Consider the following 16,078-nt stretch of genomic DNA (forward strand, 5'->3'; position numbering starts at 1 on the left):
GGCGGGAAAAGCCTCCTGCTCTTTGTTCTTGCGCCACAAGATGGAGGTTCCCCAGACGTGGTCGTCGCCAGGGTTGAGGAGTAGTACAGTGCTCTAGTCACAGTGAGTGCTCAATAAATACCACTGATAGACGGTGAGGCGGGCTGTGCTTAGGGTACCTCTTCTAGTCTCTGCCCTACTTGGGGTGAGCTGTGCTTCACCAAATAGTGTCACTTGCCTGTTGTGTGACCTTGGGCAAGTCATTTCATTTCTTCGTGCCTCAGTTTCCTTAATCTGGACAAGGGGAATTCAATACCTCTTTTACCTCTGACAGACTGTGAGCCCCATGTGGGACAGCGACTGTGTCCAATCTGATTGACTTGTATCTCCCACAGCTCTTAGTACAGTGCTCGGCACACCGAAAACGCTTAAGAAATACCACAGTTATTATTTCACCCAGACACCCAGAACACTGCAAGTGCCGATGCTGTCTCATCAGCAAACAAACCATCAATATCCAGGACCGCCCATTGGCATAGGACTTTCCTAGGGGAGAGGTCAGCCCCCAGTCAACGGGACATGCAGTTGACTGACTTTAGTGGAAAAGCAGCAGTGATGATTGTTTGTAGACAGCCATCAGCCTCCCTCTCCAAGGGAGCCGATATCAACTACCTAAATTCTTGTAACTGAAATTCACCTTAATTTCAATCTTCAGTCTGATCTCTCTCTCTGCTCTCCTTTCATTCATTCAACGGTATTTACTGAGCACTTTCAGTGTGCAGAGCACTGTACTAAGCTCTCCTCTGGATCCCTCCCTTTTCACATTCCTTCACATACTGATGCCCAAAATTTAGCAGTGCTCAATATTAATGGTGGTTATTGAGCACCTACTGAATGTTGTGTACTGTATTCAGTACTTGAGAAGCATGGTGGCATAGTGGAAAGAGCCCAGGCCTGGGAGCCAGAAGACTTGGGTTCTAATCCCAGGATTGCCATTGGTTCACTGTGTAACTTTGGGCAAGTCAAATCTCCATGCCTCAATTACCTAATCTGTAAAATGGGGATAAAGACTGTGAGCCCCATGTGAGACAGAGACTGCCTCCAACCTGATTAGCTTGTATCTACCCCAGTGTTTATTACAATACCTGGTACATAGTAAATCTTTAAATACCATTTTAAAAAAAAAAAGACACATGGAACATGAAAGAAAACAGCCGACAGCAAGGACAGGCAAATTAGGGACAAATAATATTAAAATAAATATTATTTACGAATAGAGTAAGCAGGGACTTAAATGCTCCGATCAGGGTAGTCTCTTGCTATTGTAACCTATAATCACGAGCTCAGGTTCTAACACCACAATGGAAAATAGCCACCAGCTATTCTTCACAGCTGTACATTATGAAACAGACAAATGGGAAAGCTCACTCTATGTTTAAGATACTGAGCTATGAAGAATTCCTTAGTCCCTGGGAATGAATGGTTCTAGTTGGCATATGGCAGAGAAAGCAGAATCGGTAGACAGACTGTCTGCATGACAAAGAATGTCCATGTCACGTTCAAATCTCTAAAGCAGAGTACCAGAAGCATGACCCAAATGCAAATCTCAACTCTTTCATGTTGCCAAAAGCTCCAGGCATGGTGTCCCATGTCTCTAAAGCCTGTACTCCCCCCTCGACTGCCACCCGCCGACCTTCCTCCCCAGCCCTACCCCCTCCAATACACACACACAACACACAAACACAATGCACATTTGGAGAAAAGACGCAACATCTTTCATTCTATATTAGCTCTCAGCTACAATTTCAAATGTCATCTGGTCAGAGGTTGAATTTATGAAATGATGAATAAAGAAGTCAACTGAGGCTGCCAACAGGTAACTTCATCTTTTGCACAGTCCCTCTCCTCTTACACTACAAGTCTTGAGCACTGAATCAGTCTTGGAAAATAACCTCAATTTGGACGTCTTTAATTCCCATGTCTTTTGAAAGGAGGCAGCAAGGAGTAGGAGGAAGAACATAGGGTCTGGGCTTCAGAGGATCTAGGGTACAGTTCCAGCTTTGCCATTGGCCAGTTGTGTGACTTTGGGCAAGTGACAACCTTTCTGAGCCTCAGTTTCCTCATCTGAAAAAGGGGAAAAATTATCCTCTCTCACTGGAATGTAGTGTCGACAAATGGGAGAAGTAACTTGAAAGTACTATGTATTCTTCAAGGAGGTAGCGCTACCGTAAACACACAAATCACAACGCCGCTCTGGCTTTCCTTGGCTCTACACAACCCAATATGGCTGTACTCCCACTTCTATACATGGAGAAAGACCCCAAGTTTCCCTATTTCCCTCTAGACTGCAAGCTCAATGTGGGCAGGGATCGTGTCTACCAACTCTTTAAATTGTACTCTCCCAAACGTTCAGTAGAGTACTTGGCACATAGATACCACTGACTGACCATAGGCGAGCTCTGTTACTGTCACCTTGAGGGTAGCAAGTAGGTACAACAATCAGGAATTAGAAGCTCCAGGATGCTACTGCAAGGAACCTGGAAAATCTTGGACTTTCCCGCCATTTACCGAATGAAGCTCAAGGAAGGAACCACACACTTGGAGGCTGTACCCTTTGCAGCATTTTGAACACAAACAATCAGCACTGGACACAGAGACATTTTCTTACAGCTACTAACTGTGGTCAACAAAGTTCACTTACACCCTGGGGTTAGGAATTATATACGGTTCTGGGCTCCTTAGGACACTACCAAATTTCAAAAGATCTGATGCTGATGAAGGAGTTTATGGCCGGTGGATGGTATTCCAGGGTTTTTACAGCAGCCGGTGCACAGTCAGCAGCCAATAAATACTAAATAATAAATACTGATGGGTCGGAACAACCCTAACAGAGAAGTTAACTTAGTGACAGGTCAGGTTTTTCACATGGATATCCTGACCTGCTGGAAAATTCACTCTAAACCCTCAGATGAGGTCAAAACCAAGCAAATGACCCCACCTTTTCAGAAGGTTCTGGTCAATTCTTCCATTTCTCTGTGCCTCAGTTTCCTCATCTGTAAAATGGGGATTAAAATACCTGTTTTCTTTTCCTCTTAGACAGTAAACTCCACGTGGGGACAGGGACTGTGTCCAACCTGATAATTTTGTATCTGCCCCAGTACTTAGTACAGTTCTTGACACATAGTAGGCATAGTTTAAACCCTTAATGAACATCACAATTATCTCTGACTATGAATGGGAGGCACTATATTTTATTCTCCCAAGCACTTAGTAAAGTACTCTGCACACTGTAAGCGCTCAGTAAATACCACTGACTGACTTTGCAGTCCAGGAAATGAGGGTATGGGTTAAAAAAAAAAGGGCTCAGCTGAGGCAGGGCAAAGACTGATGTTTTCAGGAATTACATGCAGCACACTGGTCTGAGAAGACAGAAATTCCTGCTGTTGAATTGGACAATCCTAAGAGCCGAGGAAATATACTCAACTCAGGCAGAACATGTGCTTTTGTCTAAGTCTTGTCCAGAACCTGGCAGTGAAATGAGGGAACATTCTTCTGTCTGTCTGGAAACATGGTTGCACGTACACAAGCAGGCGGCTTCAATCAATCCATCAATCGCATTTATTCAGGGCTTACTCTGTGCAGGGCACTGTATTAAGCGCTTGGGAGAGTACAGCACAACAACAGACACATTCGCTGCCCACAACAACCTTACAGTCTAGATGGGGAGACACACTTTAATATAAATGAATAAATTACAGACATGTGCATAAGTACTATGGGGCTGGAGTGTTGAATAAAGGAAGCAAGACAGGGTGACGCAAAGGGAGTTGGAAGACGAAATGAGCGTTTAGTCCAGGAATTCCTCTTGGAGGAGATGTGCCTTCAATGAGGCTTTGAAGGTTGGGAGAGTAACTGTTTAATGGATATGAAGAGGTAGGGTGTTCCAGGACAAAGGAAGGATGTGGGCAAGAGGTTGGCGGTGAGATAGACGAGATCGAGATACAGTGAGTAGGTTGGCATTAGAGAGGGCAGTGTGTGGGTCGGTTTGGAGTAGGAGAGTAGTAAGGTGAGGTAGGAGGGGGCCGGGTGATCGAGTGCTCTAAGGTTAATGGTAAGGAGTTTCTGTTCGATGCGGAGATAGATGGGCAATCACTGGAGGTTTTTCAGGAGTGGGGAAACATGAACTGAACGTTTTTGAACAAAAATGATCCAGGCAACACAGAACTGGAGAGGGGAGAAATAGGAGGCAGGGAGGTCAACAAGGAGGCTGACAGGATAATCAATGAGGGATACGATAAGTGACTGCATTAACATGGTAGCAGTTTGGATGGAGAGGAAAGGGTGGATTTCAGAGATGTTCTGAAGGTCGAACCAACATGATTTAGTGACGGACTGAATATCTGGGTTGAATGAGAGAGAGGAGTAGAGGATAACATCAAGGTTGCAGGCTTGTGAGACAGGAAGGTTGGAGGTGGCGTCAACAGTGATGGGAAAGTCAAGGGGAAGGCAGGGTTGGGGTGGGAAGATAAGTTCAGTTTTAGATATGTGAAGTTTGAGATGACGGCAGGACATCCGAGCAGAGATATCTTGAAGGCAGGAGGCAAGACTGTAGAGAGAGACTGTAGAGAGAGACTGTAGAGAGAGAGAGAGATCAGGGATGGAGACCACTGACTTGGGTATCATCTGCATAGAGGTGGCAGTTGAATCCATGGGACTGAATGAGTTCCCCAAGGGAGTGGGTGTAGACAGAGAACAGAAGGGACGCAGAACTGAACCTTGAAAGACCACCTAAGTTAGGGGGTGGGAGGCAACGGAGGAGCCTATGAAAGAGATTGAGAATGAGTGACCAGAGAGATAGGAGGGCCAGGAGAGGACAGTGTCAGTAAAACTGAGGTTAAAGAATGTTTCCAGGAGAAGGAGTTGGTTAACAGTTTACGTCGAAGGCAACTCAAAGGTCAAGGAGGAGTAGGATGGAGTAGAGGTCATTGGATTTGACAAGAAGGAGATAACCTGGGACCTGTGAGAGGGTAGTTTCTGTGGAGTGAAGGGGACAAAAGCCAGATTGGAGGGAGTCAAGGAGAGAATTGGAGGAGAAGAACTTGAGAGAGCGGGTGTAGACAACTCAAGGAGTTTGGACAGAAATGATAAAAGGGAGACGGGGCAATACCTGGAGGGAGCTATGGGGTCAAGGGAGGTGTTTTTCAGGATAGGGGAGACATAAGTATGTTTGAAACCAGTGGGGAGGATGACACTGGAGAGTGAACTTTTGAAGACAGCGGTCAGGGAGGGAAAAAGAGAGTGGCAAGTGTTCTGATAAGGTGCGAAGGGAGGGGGTTGGAGCATAAGTGGGGAGGTGTATTTGAGAGAAGGCCAGAGATTCTCCTCGAGAGAATGGTAGAGTTGAAGAAGGGGCAGGGGAGATATTAGGGAGATCGTGCCTTAGTTTCAGTTTCTTCAATAAAGTAGGTAGCCAGGGCATCTGAGGAGGGAGTTAAATATCTGGAACAACTGGCAAGGGTAATGGGCATAGGTGTCAGTTTTGCCGGGCAGAGGAGAGGGCAGAGTTAAAGCATGCAGGGATGAACCTCAGGTGCATAAGGTTGGCCTGATATCTAGATTTTCGAGGGAGGCGGACTGTGGAGGTGATCCAGGGCTGAGGGTTAGTGGTACAAGACTGCCAAAAGGATAGGGGAGCGAGTGCATTGAGTTCAGTAGGACAGGAGGTATTGAGGATGTCAATTTGGTCATAAGGGAAGGTAGGTTGGGTGTGGAGGCTAACTGGGGCATGATGACTTGAGAAAACTGGATGGGGCCAAAAGATCGGAGGTCTCTGTGGGGGAAGAGGACAGAATTGCGGAGAGGAGGTGTGTGGGAGAGAAGGCAGGGGAGGAGGCTGTGGTCAGAAAGAGAGATTTCAGAGTTGGTGAGGATAGGGACTGAACAGTGTCTAGAGGTAATGAGATCAAGTGTGTATCCAAGTTGGCCACAGAGTGAGTGCTATGTGATGAATCTTAACAAAACGCTCTACAAGAATGTAGCCACTGTGGTCTACAATTGGGTGAATTTTCCTCTGGTTTATGGCTTGTCAGATATCTGGGACTGACATTGCCCTCTCCTGGTTCTCTTCCTATCTCCGGCTGCTCCTCCGAAGCCTTCTTCATTGGCTCCTCCCCTGCCTCCCATCCTGTGGGAGGCTCTCAAGGCTTAGCTCTGCGTCCCCTTCTATTCTCCATCTATAGCCACTCCCTTGGAGAACTCATTTGCTTCAACTACCACCTCAGTGCTGAGGATTCCTAAATCTACCTCTCTAGCCCTGACTTCTCTTCAGTCTCGCATTTCCTCCTGCCTTCAGGACATCTCTACCTGGATGTCCTACCATCTCACACAACATATCCAAAACAAAACCCTTGATCTTCCCTCCCAGACTCTCTCCTCTCCATGACTTTCCCATCGCTGTGGACAGCACCATCCTCCCTGTCTCAACACAACCTTGGCATTATCCTTGACTCACCTCTCTCCAACTCAAAACGCTCAGTCACCAGATCCTGTCAGTTCTATCTTTACAACATCTCCATATTCTAACCCATCCAAACTACCACCACACTAGTCCAAGCACTTATACCACACCCCACCTCAATTACTGCATCAGCCTCCTCACTGATCATCCTGACTCCAACTTCTCCATTCCATACTTCACTCTGCTACTTGAAGGATTAAAAAAAAAAAAGGTCTGCACACATCTCCCCACTTTTCACAAATCTCCAATGGTTGCCCATCCATCTCTGCACCAAGCAGAAACTCCTCACTATTGGCTTCTCCTACTCTAACCCCCCGATTAGACTGTAAGCCCATCAAAGGGCAGGGACTGTCTTTATCTGTTACCCATTTGTACTTTCCAAGCGCTTAGTACAGTGCTCTGCACATAGTAAGCGCTCAATAAATACTATTGAATGAATGAATAACCCATAATACCACAATAATTATTATGTAAGCTCATTGTTGGCAAGGATTGTGTCTACCATTTCTATTATTCTCCCAGTACTCAGTACTGTGCTCTGCAAAAAGTGCTTAATAAATACTATTGATAGAAGGTATTCAATCAGCTCTCTCCTAACTCCACTTCGATTATAACACAGCCTTTATACTTTGCTACTCATAACTCCAACTTACTTACTGTGCCACAATTTCATCTCCACTGCTTATGTAATAATAAAAATAATTGTGGTACGAGTTAAGTGCTTACTGTGTACCGGGCACTGTACTAAACGGTAGGGTGGATACAAGCAGATCGAGTTGGAGACAGTCCCTGTCCCATTGGGGCTCAGAGTCTCAATCCCCATTTTAAAGATGAGGTAAGAGAGGTATAGCGAAGTGAAGTGACTTGCTCAAGGTCACACAGCAGACAAGTAGCAGAGCTGGGATTAGAACCCATGACCCCCTGACTCCCAGGCCCGGGGTCTCTCCACTACACCATGCTGCTTCTACACAATCCTCCCTCCTGCCTGGAACTCCCTTTTCCTTCATAACTAAGAGACGAGCAATCTCCCCATCTTTAAAGCCTTATCAAAATCTTCAGTCCTCCAGGAAGCCTTACCTGATTAATCTCTCATCTCCCCGCTCTATTCTCCCTCCCTTTTGAGAGGCCTACACACTTGAGTCCATATCCCCTAAGTACTTTAAGACCCCATCCCAACCTCTATCCCATTTATGTACATATCCTTATGCTCCATGGCTTCCCCTATCTGTAGCTGGATTGTAAACTCCTTTAGGGAAGCGGGGATGGTCTCTACCTCTGCTACTGTACTGCTCCAAACACTAAATACAGTGCTCTGCATAAAACAAGCACTCAGTAAAAAATCATTCATTGATTAGGAATCACAAACACAATTATCCGCGGCTAAAAGCAGGCCACTGAGGCTCAGAGGGGTTTAGGATCTGCCCGAGGTTACACAGAATGATGAAGAGCAGATTCAAAAAAGAATTCTGGCTTCTGACTGCCTACATCAGGCTGTGCGGCAGTCAAGGAGATGTGCTGAAACGGCCACGGCCAAGACACTTCACCCTGTCTCTCACCATTTTGCTATCCTATACACGCCCAGAGTCTTCCAAATCCAATAGCCCAGCTCCCCCCTCCATCACATCACTAAATTAGCCATCACATATTAGTAATGAATAAAGATATCCTTAAGCCTAATCATGGCATCTATTCTGATGGCAATAGCCCCGCTCCCTCCCCTCCCTCAACCCATCAACCAGGATGGCTGATTCTTGGTCATTGGTGCTTATATATTAGGAATGCTGTCCCAGGATAATGGTCTCAAGTTGGGTGAGCGTCTCAAGTTGGGTGAGCGCCCCCTTTTACCCACAAGCACGTCATCACTCTTCCCTCAATCCCAGTCACCACCACAAATCCGAGCCCTTTAATTCCAGAGCGCGTGATGCTAATCCTGTTAATAACATTCTCTTCCACTTATTTCCATCATACAAATGTTTAACAGTGTGACTCCTGTCACTTCCCGGGAGGTATCAGGATACAGAACAATAACCATCTCTCACCGTGCTGTTGGGGGTAAAGGCGCTTTGACTGATTGGCACATGAGAGCAGCCAATCAGAAATGTGACCTGGGCCCATTCATAAAAACACCACTTGGGAAGTGCGCTGGATTCTCTTTAGAGAATCCTTCCTAGAGGAATGTTGAATGAAAGTGCCATCAGCTTTCCCTAGGGTCATCTCAGACACCAGATGGAGGGAGGCCCAATAAAGGAAAAACTCTGCAGGAAAGCCCTCTCAGGTCCTACAGCCTACATACGTGGTTTCTGGGTTTCATCGGAGGAGAGGAATCCCGCCACAGAGAGCTGCTCGATTCATTTGTTACCATCCCTTCAGTTAAGAGAAATCAGGTTCCTTCCCGAAATTGTATGAGACAAGAGACTCTGTCAAGTGATCCACAGAGCTAGTGACAAGGGGGTCACACTCCCTTTTGCACATATTTTAGCACATATTTTGGAACTACTCTCTCAGCATTGATTTCCCCAGGTACCAGATGATAGGCAAGCACTAGCCCCTGACCAGATCCTGGCAAGAACAGTTAATTGCTCTGGCAACCCGCCCCAAATACTTAGTAAGAGGTTTAAATAGCTCCACAGTTCTGACAATGATGGGAACTGACAATCAAAAAAATAAAGGAAAAACTTCCTTTAGCATGCTTAGGAATAACACTCAGAATGAAAGATGGATACTACTACTGACAGATCCCGAGAGAAGTACTTTATAGTCACTTTTTCTTAGGAAAGTTTTCAGGTATTTGTGACCTTTAAAGGTGGATGAGAGAGGCAATATCAGAAACCACAGAAACACCGGGCAGCACATTAACCTACCCAATTTTCTTTTCAAAGCATTACCAAATAACTTGTTCCTTTGCATTCTAGCATTTGGAATTCTATATCGTTCATTTCCTCTTTTTTTTTCCATTCCACCAATAAAATGACCATCTGGTTGACTAGACCTTTCTGCCCTCTGAGAAACCATAATTTGGTGTCAACCTTTTTCTGTTTCAATAAACCCTCCTCTGCATAGCACTTGATGGCAATATCTACAAACGTGCATCCTTGGTGAGGCAAACCTGCTTCTGCAGAGAGTGGATTAATTAAGGCCGACAGACCGAGAACAGGGCAGAGATTCGGAGATTGGCAACATTCTCTTTAAACGCCCCTACCGAGCACAGCTGGAGGAATCAGGCCGAGTAAAAATACGAGGAGGATCGCGGGGAACTGAAATGCTCTGGAAATGTTTCCATGGAGCCTGTGATGGGGTTGCCTATGCATTGTTAAATGAGTGGAAAAAAGGAGAGCGATCCATTTCAGGGAATTAAAGGAGACAACTCTCAAAGGCAATCAATCAGTGGTACTGTTCGAGCACCAAGCACTGGTCAAGGGCAAGAGAAGCAAGACATACCCTCCCTGCCCTGGAGGAGCTCACAATCTCATGGGGGAAGTCGAGAGAAATGATGGACAATAACAGGAAGGAATTAAACTCTGCACAGCAAAATATTTCCATCAATCGTACTGATGGAGCGCAAGCAGCGTGGCTCGGTGGAAAGAGCTCGGGCTTAGGAGTCAGAGGTCATGGGTTCTAATCCCAGCTCTGCCACCTGTCAGCTATGTGACTTTGGGCAAGTCACTTCAATTCTCTGTGCCTCAGTTACCTCATCTGTAAAATGGGGATTAAGATTGCAAGCCTCATGTGGGACAACCTGATTACCTTGTATCTACCCCTGCGCTTAGAACAGTACTCGGCACACAGTAAGCGCTTAACAAATATCGACATTATTATGCCTTCTCTCTGACCTCCCTTCCTCCTCTCTCGCCCCGCTCCAGTCTATTCTTCACTCCGCTGCCCGGCTCATCTTCCTGCAGAAACGATCTGGGCATGTCACTCCCCTTCTTAAACAACTCCAGTGGTTGCCTATCAACCTCCGCTCCAAACAAAAACTCCTCACTCTAGGCTTCAAGGCTCTCCATCACCTTGCCCCTTCCTACCTCTCCTCCGTTCTCTCTACCACCCAGCCCGCACGCTCCGCTCCTCTGCTGCCCACCTCCTCACCGTCCCTCGGTCTCGCCTATCCCGCCGTCGACCCCTGGGCCACGTCCTCCCGCGGTCCCGCAACGCCCTCCCTCCTCACCTCCGCCAAACTGATTCTCTTTCCCTCTTCAAAACCCTACTTAAAACTCACCTCCTCCAAGAGGCCTTCCCAGACTGAGCTCCTCTTCTCCCTCTACTCCCTCTGCCACCCCTCCTTTTTACCTCTCCGCAGCTAAACCCTCTTTTTCCCTCTGCTCCTCCACCTCTCCCTTCCCATCCCCACAGCACCGTACTCGTCTGCTCAACTGTATATATTTTCATTACCCTATTTATTTTGTTAATGAATTGTACATCGCCTTGATTCTATTTAGTTGCCATTGTTTTTACGAGATGTTCTTCCCCTTGACTCTATTTATTGCCATTGTTCTCGTCTGTCCGTCTCCCCCGATTAGACTGTAAGCCCGTCAAACGGCAGGGACTGTCTCTATCTGTTGCCGACTTGTTCATCCCAAGCGCTTAGTACAGTGCTCTGCACATAGTAACCGCTCAATAAATACTATTGAATGAATGAATATGCGCTTGGGGTTTCCAAAATACACGGACTGACGACAGACGGGGGGGGGGGGGGTGTAAAAAGGCACCTCATTTCTAAATTTGCCCTGAGGTGACTGTGTTCCTTGGCCATTAGTTTCAAGTGGTCCTGAAACTAATTCACCTGTGGAAGAAGCCTGCTCTAACTGTAGACCCTCACACCCCAAAAGTAATCCATGCCAATTAGTAATGGATGCCAGCAGGAACCGAGAACTCTCCGCGGCCGAGAGTTGTCCTGCTTGCATCCCTCCCCACTTTCAAACGCAATGGGAGCTTCGGTGATTAGCCTGGGGGAGCGGAAATTCTCTTCTTTCTTCTGCGGCAACGACGAGGACAGGCGAACTCGGGGAGGAAGCTCGAATTACAGAAGCTTTCGCAGTTTCATCGGCCTCCCCCTGCCCCTTTCCTCCCCGAAGAACGGGGAGAGCGAGCGCGGAGGAGACCCAAGGTGGGGGGTGGGAGGGGGAGGAGGGGGTGCCCTGTGGGGAGAAGTCGCCCCCCTCCAACCTGTTGCTAAGTGACGAGCCGCACCACGTGCTCGCCCCCCACCCCCCCGAGACCTCGGATCGGCTCCCTCCCCCCGCCCCCCGGGCGGCGCAGCACACGGGGCTTTGGAGGGAGTCTCCTTTCAAAACCAAAGAAAACAAAACAATCCGGTGGGTCCCAGCCACACTGCAAACAAAAGGTGGTGCGGCCCGGGCGGGGCCGGGGCCCCCCGCCCGGTGGCCGGGACCCCGGGTCGGGTCCTCCTCCCGCTGGCCGCGGGGCCGGCCTGGGCACCTCCCCACCGCCCACCGCCCCCCGCCCCAGGCCTGCTTTCCTCCACGCCTCCGCGTTTGCGTTCGGTTGGTCCGGCGCTGTCTATGTAAACCCCTCGCCCCACCCCCCGATCGATCGATCGATCGATCGATCGCTCGGTCGAGAAATGAACTCCGGGGCAGCCCGGTACCGCATCTCCCCAGTGGAACTTAAAACCCCTCGAAGACACCCCGACAGACAATAACCACCCTCTCCCTCCCTCCCCTCGCCTCCAGCCTCCGCCCCCCCAACCCCGGGCTGGAAGGGAAGGGGGCGAGAGGGCTGGTTCCTCTTTCTTCCCACTGCGCCTTCGGGACCGGTGGGAGTGGGTTGGGAGGAGAAAAAGGCCGAGCTGGCCCCTTTCGCCTCACTCTGCACAAACGGCTGGGAAATCCACCCGCTCTCCGGCCCACGGTGGGGGCAGGAGGAGGAGGAGGAAGAAGAAGAAGACGGAACGGGGGTGGAGGGAACGAGGGATTGGAAGGAAGCTGCGGGGAGGGGAAATCCCGCAGGGGCTCCCTCGTAATAGCGCTACCCACGGCCGGGAAAAAAAGCCAGAGGGGATACATCCAGACCCGCCCCATCCCCCTTTGCTCATTTGCTTTGTTTGGGTTATTATTCTTGTTTTTCTGTCTAGGGAGTCGATTCGGGGGTTTATTCGGGCCAGCAGCTTCGCGGCGCGTTCCCCCTCCCCCGCCGCCCCCGCCCCGTGAAATGCACTCGCAAGAAAAGAAAGAGGGGGCGGGGGGGAGGGGAGACGGAGATGCTCCGACCCCTTCCCCACGCCCCGTCTGCCCTCCTCCGCCGCCCCACCTTCCCCAGCTCCCGGAGGGAGAGACCGAGAGACACGATGTATGCAGGTTGGGCGACGATACTGCAACGGAACGAACGAGCACAAAGCCCTCGGCGTCCGTCCGGCCGGCCGGCCCGGGGTCCGGAGGGGGGTGGGGGTTCGCAGGGGGCGGTTCCGGAGGGGGGAGCTGGGGGGTCCGGGTCGGGTGTGGGGCCCGCGGGGGCCCAGCACAGATGGGAGATAAGAACCGGGAACATATATGTCAGTCACTTACAGCGCAGCTCCCGCAGCAATATGTCTCCTGCCTCTGGCTGGATGTCTCCCTCTCTCCCTCTCTTCCCCCACCCCCCCGCCCCGCTCGCTTTCTCTCGCTCTCTCTCCCGCTCTCCCCCTGGCTCGCTCGCTCGCTCGCTCTCTCCCGTCTCAGCCGCTGGGTGAACTGGAACCAGTCGCCAGGCTGGGCCAATTCCCACAATGCACAGCGAGCCGCTCGTCACATCCCATCCCGGCCCGTGTCCGGCCCTGCCGCTCTCACCCCTCCTTTTCCTCCGCCCTCTCCCTGCGCACCTTCCCCGCCGGAGCGACCCATGAATACCCGTTCACCCGTCCCCCTCCCCTTATCTTCTCCCCCCTCCCCCTCCTTCCCTGCCTTCTCCCTCCCTTTCCTCCCCCCCTCATCCTCTCTCCCTTCTCCCTCCCTTCTTCTCCCCCTTTCACTCATTCATTCAATAGTATTTATTGAGCGCTTACTATGTGCAGAGCACTGTACTAAGCGCTTGGAATGTACAAATCGGCAACAGATAGAGACAGTCCCTGCCGTTTGACGGGCTTACAGTCTAATCGGGGGAGACAGACAAGAACAATAGCAATAAATAAAATCAAGGGGATGAACATCTCATTAAAACAATAGCAAATAAAAAGAATCCCCTTTCTTTTCCCCCTTCCCCTTCTCCTCCTTCCTCCTTCCCCCCGTCCCCCCCTTCCCTACGTCCCCCCAGGCCGGGGAGTGGGCCCCTGCTCAGCACCAGGCTCTAGCAGGTCTCCTGCCTCAGGGGCCATTTCACTCCTTGTTTTACTAATAACGAGGGTATTTGTTAAGCGCTTATTATGTGCCAAGCACTGTTCTAAGTTTACAATCTAGAGGGGGAGACAGTCATGAATAGAAATAAATACGGAAATTACTGAGAAGCAGTGTGGCCCAGTGAAAAGAGGCCGGGCTTGGGAGTCAGAGGTCATGGGTTCGACTCCCGACTCTGCCACTAGTCAGCTGTGTGACTGTGGGCAAGTCACTTAACTTCTCTATGCCTCAGTTACCTCATCTGTAAAATGGGGATTAACTGTGAGTCTCACGTGGGACAACCCGATTACCCTGTATCTACCCCAGCGCTTAGAACAGTGCTCTGCACATAGCAAGCGCTTAACAAATACCAACATTATTATTCCTGCGCCCCCCTGCCGCCCCATCTTCGACCCAGGCGGGTGAAAGCAAGGCCCCTCCGGCGCCCGTGTCCGATGGGGGCGTCGTTCCGCCCCCTCTGCTTCCCTCTCCCCCCCGCTATTCATTAATAATAATAATAATAATGTTGGTATTTGTTAAGCGCTTACTATGTGCTGAGCACTGTTCTAAGCGCCAGGGTAGATACCGGGTCATCAGGTTGTCCCACGTGAGGCTCACAGTCTTAATGCCCATTTTACAGATGAGGTAACTGAGGCCCAAAGACGTTAAGTGACTTGCCCACATTCACACAGCTGACAAGTGGCAGAGCTGGGATTCGAACCCATGACCTCCAACTCCCAAGCCTGTGCTCTTTCCACTGAGCCGCGCTGCTTTTCTAGTATTTATTGAGTGCTTTTACTATGTGCAGAGCACTGTACTATCCACTTGGAATGAACAATTCGGCAACAGAGACAATCCCTGCCCAATGACGGGCTTACAGTCTAATCGGGGGAGACAGACGGACAAAAACAAGACAGCATAATCACGATAAATTGAATCGAGGAGATGTACACCTTATTAACAAAATAAATAGGGTAATAAAAATACAGACAAATGAGCAGAGTGCTGAGGGGAGCTATGGCTAAGCGCGTTCGGGCAGAGGGCCAGACGCCCCGGGGACCGCACTTGTCTCCACCCACGTCCCTCCGGGAGCCTGGGGCCGGTTGGAGGGCTCGAGTGGGCGAGGCTGAACCTGCAGCTGGGCCCGGGCACCGCCCTCCCCGACCCTGGCAACTTGTTTTCTTCATCCGTTCGCCTCAGCCCTCCCCCTCCGCCAGCGCTGTGGGGCAAAAGGGGGAAGTAAAGCCGAGCAGTGCGGAAGGGAGCACCTAGAATGAGAGCCAGATCGCCCGTTTCCCTGTAAATTGTTTCAGAGCAGATGCATTAGGGTTTCTTCGGAAGCTGAGCCGTGCGGCCCATGGGACGGGGGGCTCCCTGGAGCCTCGAGTGGTGGACTGGCCCCATTGGCGTGTGTGCCTAGGAGGGGACTGGCCCCAGACCCGATAGTACAGACTGCACGTGGTCCGGCGTGGCCCATGTCCGCGGGGAGCAGCGGCCCCCAAAAGTTGCACAGTGTTCTCTCCATGCCCACTCTTTCGGCTGGTTGAATGTAGCCTCCAACCCGGGCTAGGGACCAGACGGTTCCCCATGGCTCCCACGGGCTGCAGGGTGAGCTGAAGCCCGCCTTGTTGGGCAGTTTCAGCGTGGCTCAGTGGAAAGAGGCCGGTCTTGGGAGTCAGAGGTCATGGGTTCGAATCCCGACTCTGCCCCTTGTCAGATGTGTGACTGTGGGCAAGTCACTTCACTTCTCTGTGCCTCAGTTCCCTCATCTGTAAAATGGGGATGAAGACTGTGAGCCTCACATGGGGCAACCTCATTCCCCTGTATCTACCCCAGCGCTTAACAAATACCAACTTTATTATTATTATTATTGATCCCCATTTAGGGATATGCAGTCAGGTCTACCACAGCATATCGTTCTGCTCTGCCGTCTGTCTCCCCCGATTAGACTGTGAGCCCGTCACTGGGCAGGGATTGTCTCTGTTGCCGAATCGTTCATTCCAAGCGCTTAGTAGAGTGCTCTGCACATAGTAAGCGCTCAATAAATACTATTGAATGAATGAATATGCGTGCTCACCACCACACTGGCTAGAACGCTACTGAGCAATTAGGGAACATCCCCGAGTGAATGTGTCCGGGTGCTAAGTAATTGTTTTCTCCTTGTTCGTAACTTAATGCCTGTCTTCCCCTCTATCCCTTATGGGCAGGGATCCTGGCCACCAACTCTATCGACCTGTACTCTCCTAAACACTCAGTACGGTGGCTCGAACGACAGAAA

The 16,078-nt window shown here is 50.0% G+C and overlaps 1 protein-coding gene across 4 annotated transcripts in view; it reads right to left on the bottom strand.

The window, feature by feature from the left end:
- Positions 1-13,088, bottom strand: part of LOC100073594 (core histone macro-H2A.1) — a 99,053-nt gene extending 85,965 nt beyond the window's left edge. For all 4 annotated transcript variants that reach the window (XM_029050753.2, XM_029050751.2, XM_029050752.2 and 1 more), the window contains exon 1: positions 13,018-13,088. The gene's annotated coding sequence lies outside the window, so the exon portion shown is untranslated. The remainder of the gene's footprint in view (positions 1-13,017) is intronic.
- Between the last annotated feature and the right edge of the window lie 2,990 nt (positions 13,089-16,078).

The sequence above is a fragment of the Ornithorhynchus anatinus genome, chromosome X1 (genome assembly GCF_004115215.2).
Source record: "Ornithorhynchus anatinus isolate Pmale09 chromosome X1, mOrnAna1.pri.v4, whole genome shotgun sequence".
In the NCBI taxonomy this organism is placed as follows: Eukaryota; Metazoa; Chordata; class Mammalia; order Monotremata; family Ornithorhynchidae; genus Ornithorhynchus; species Ornithorhynchus anatinus.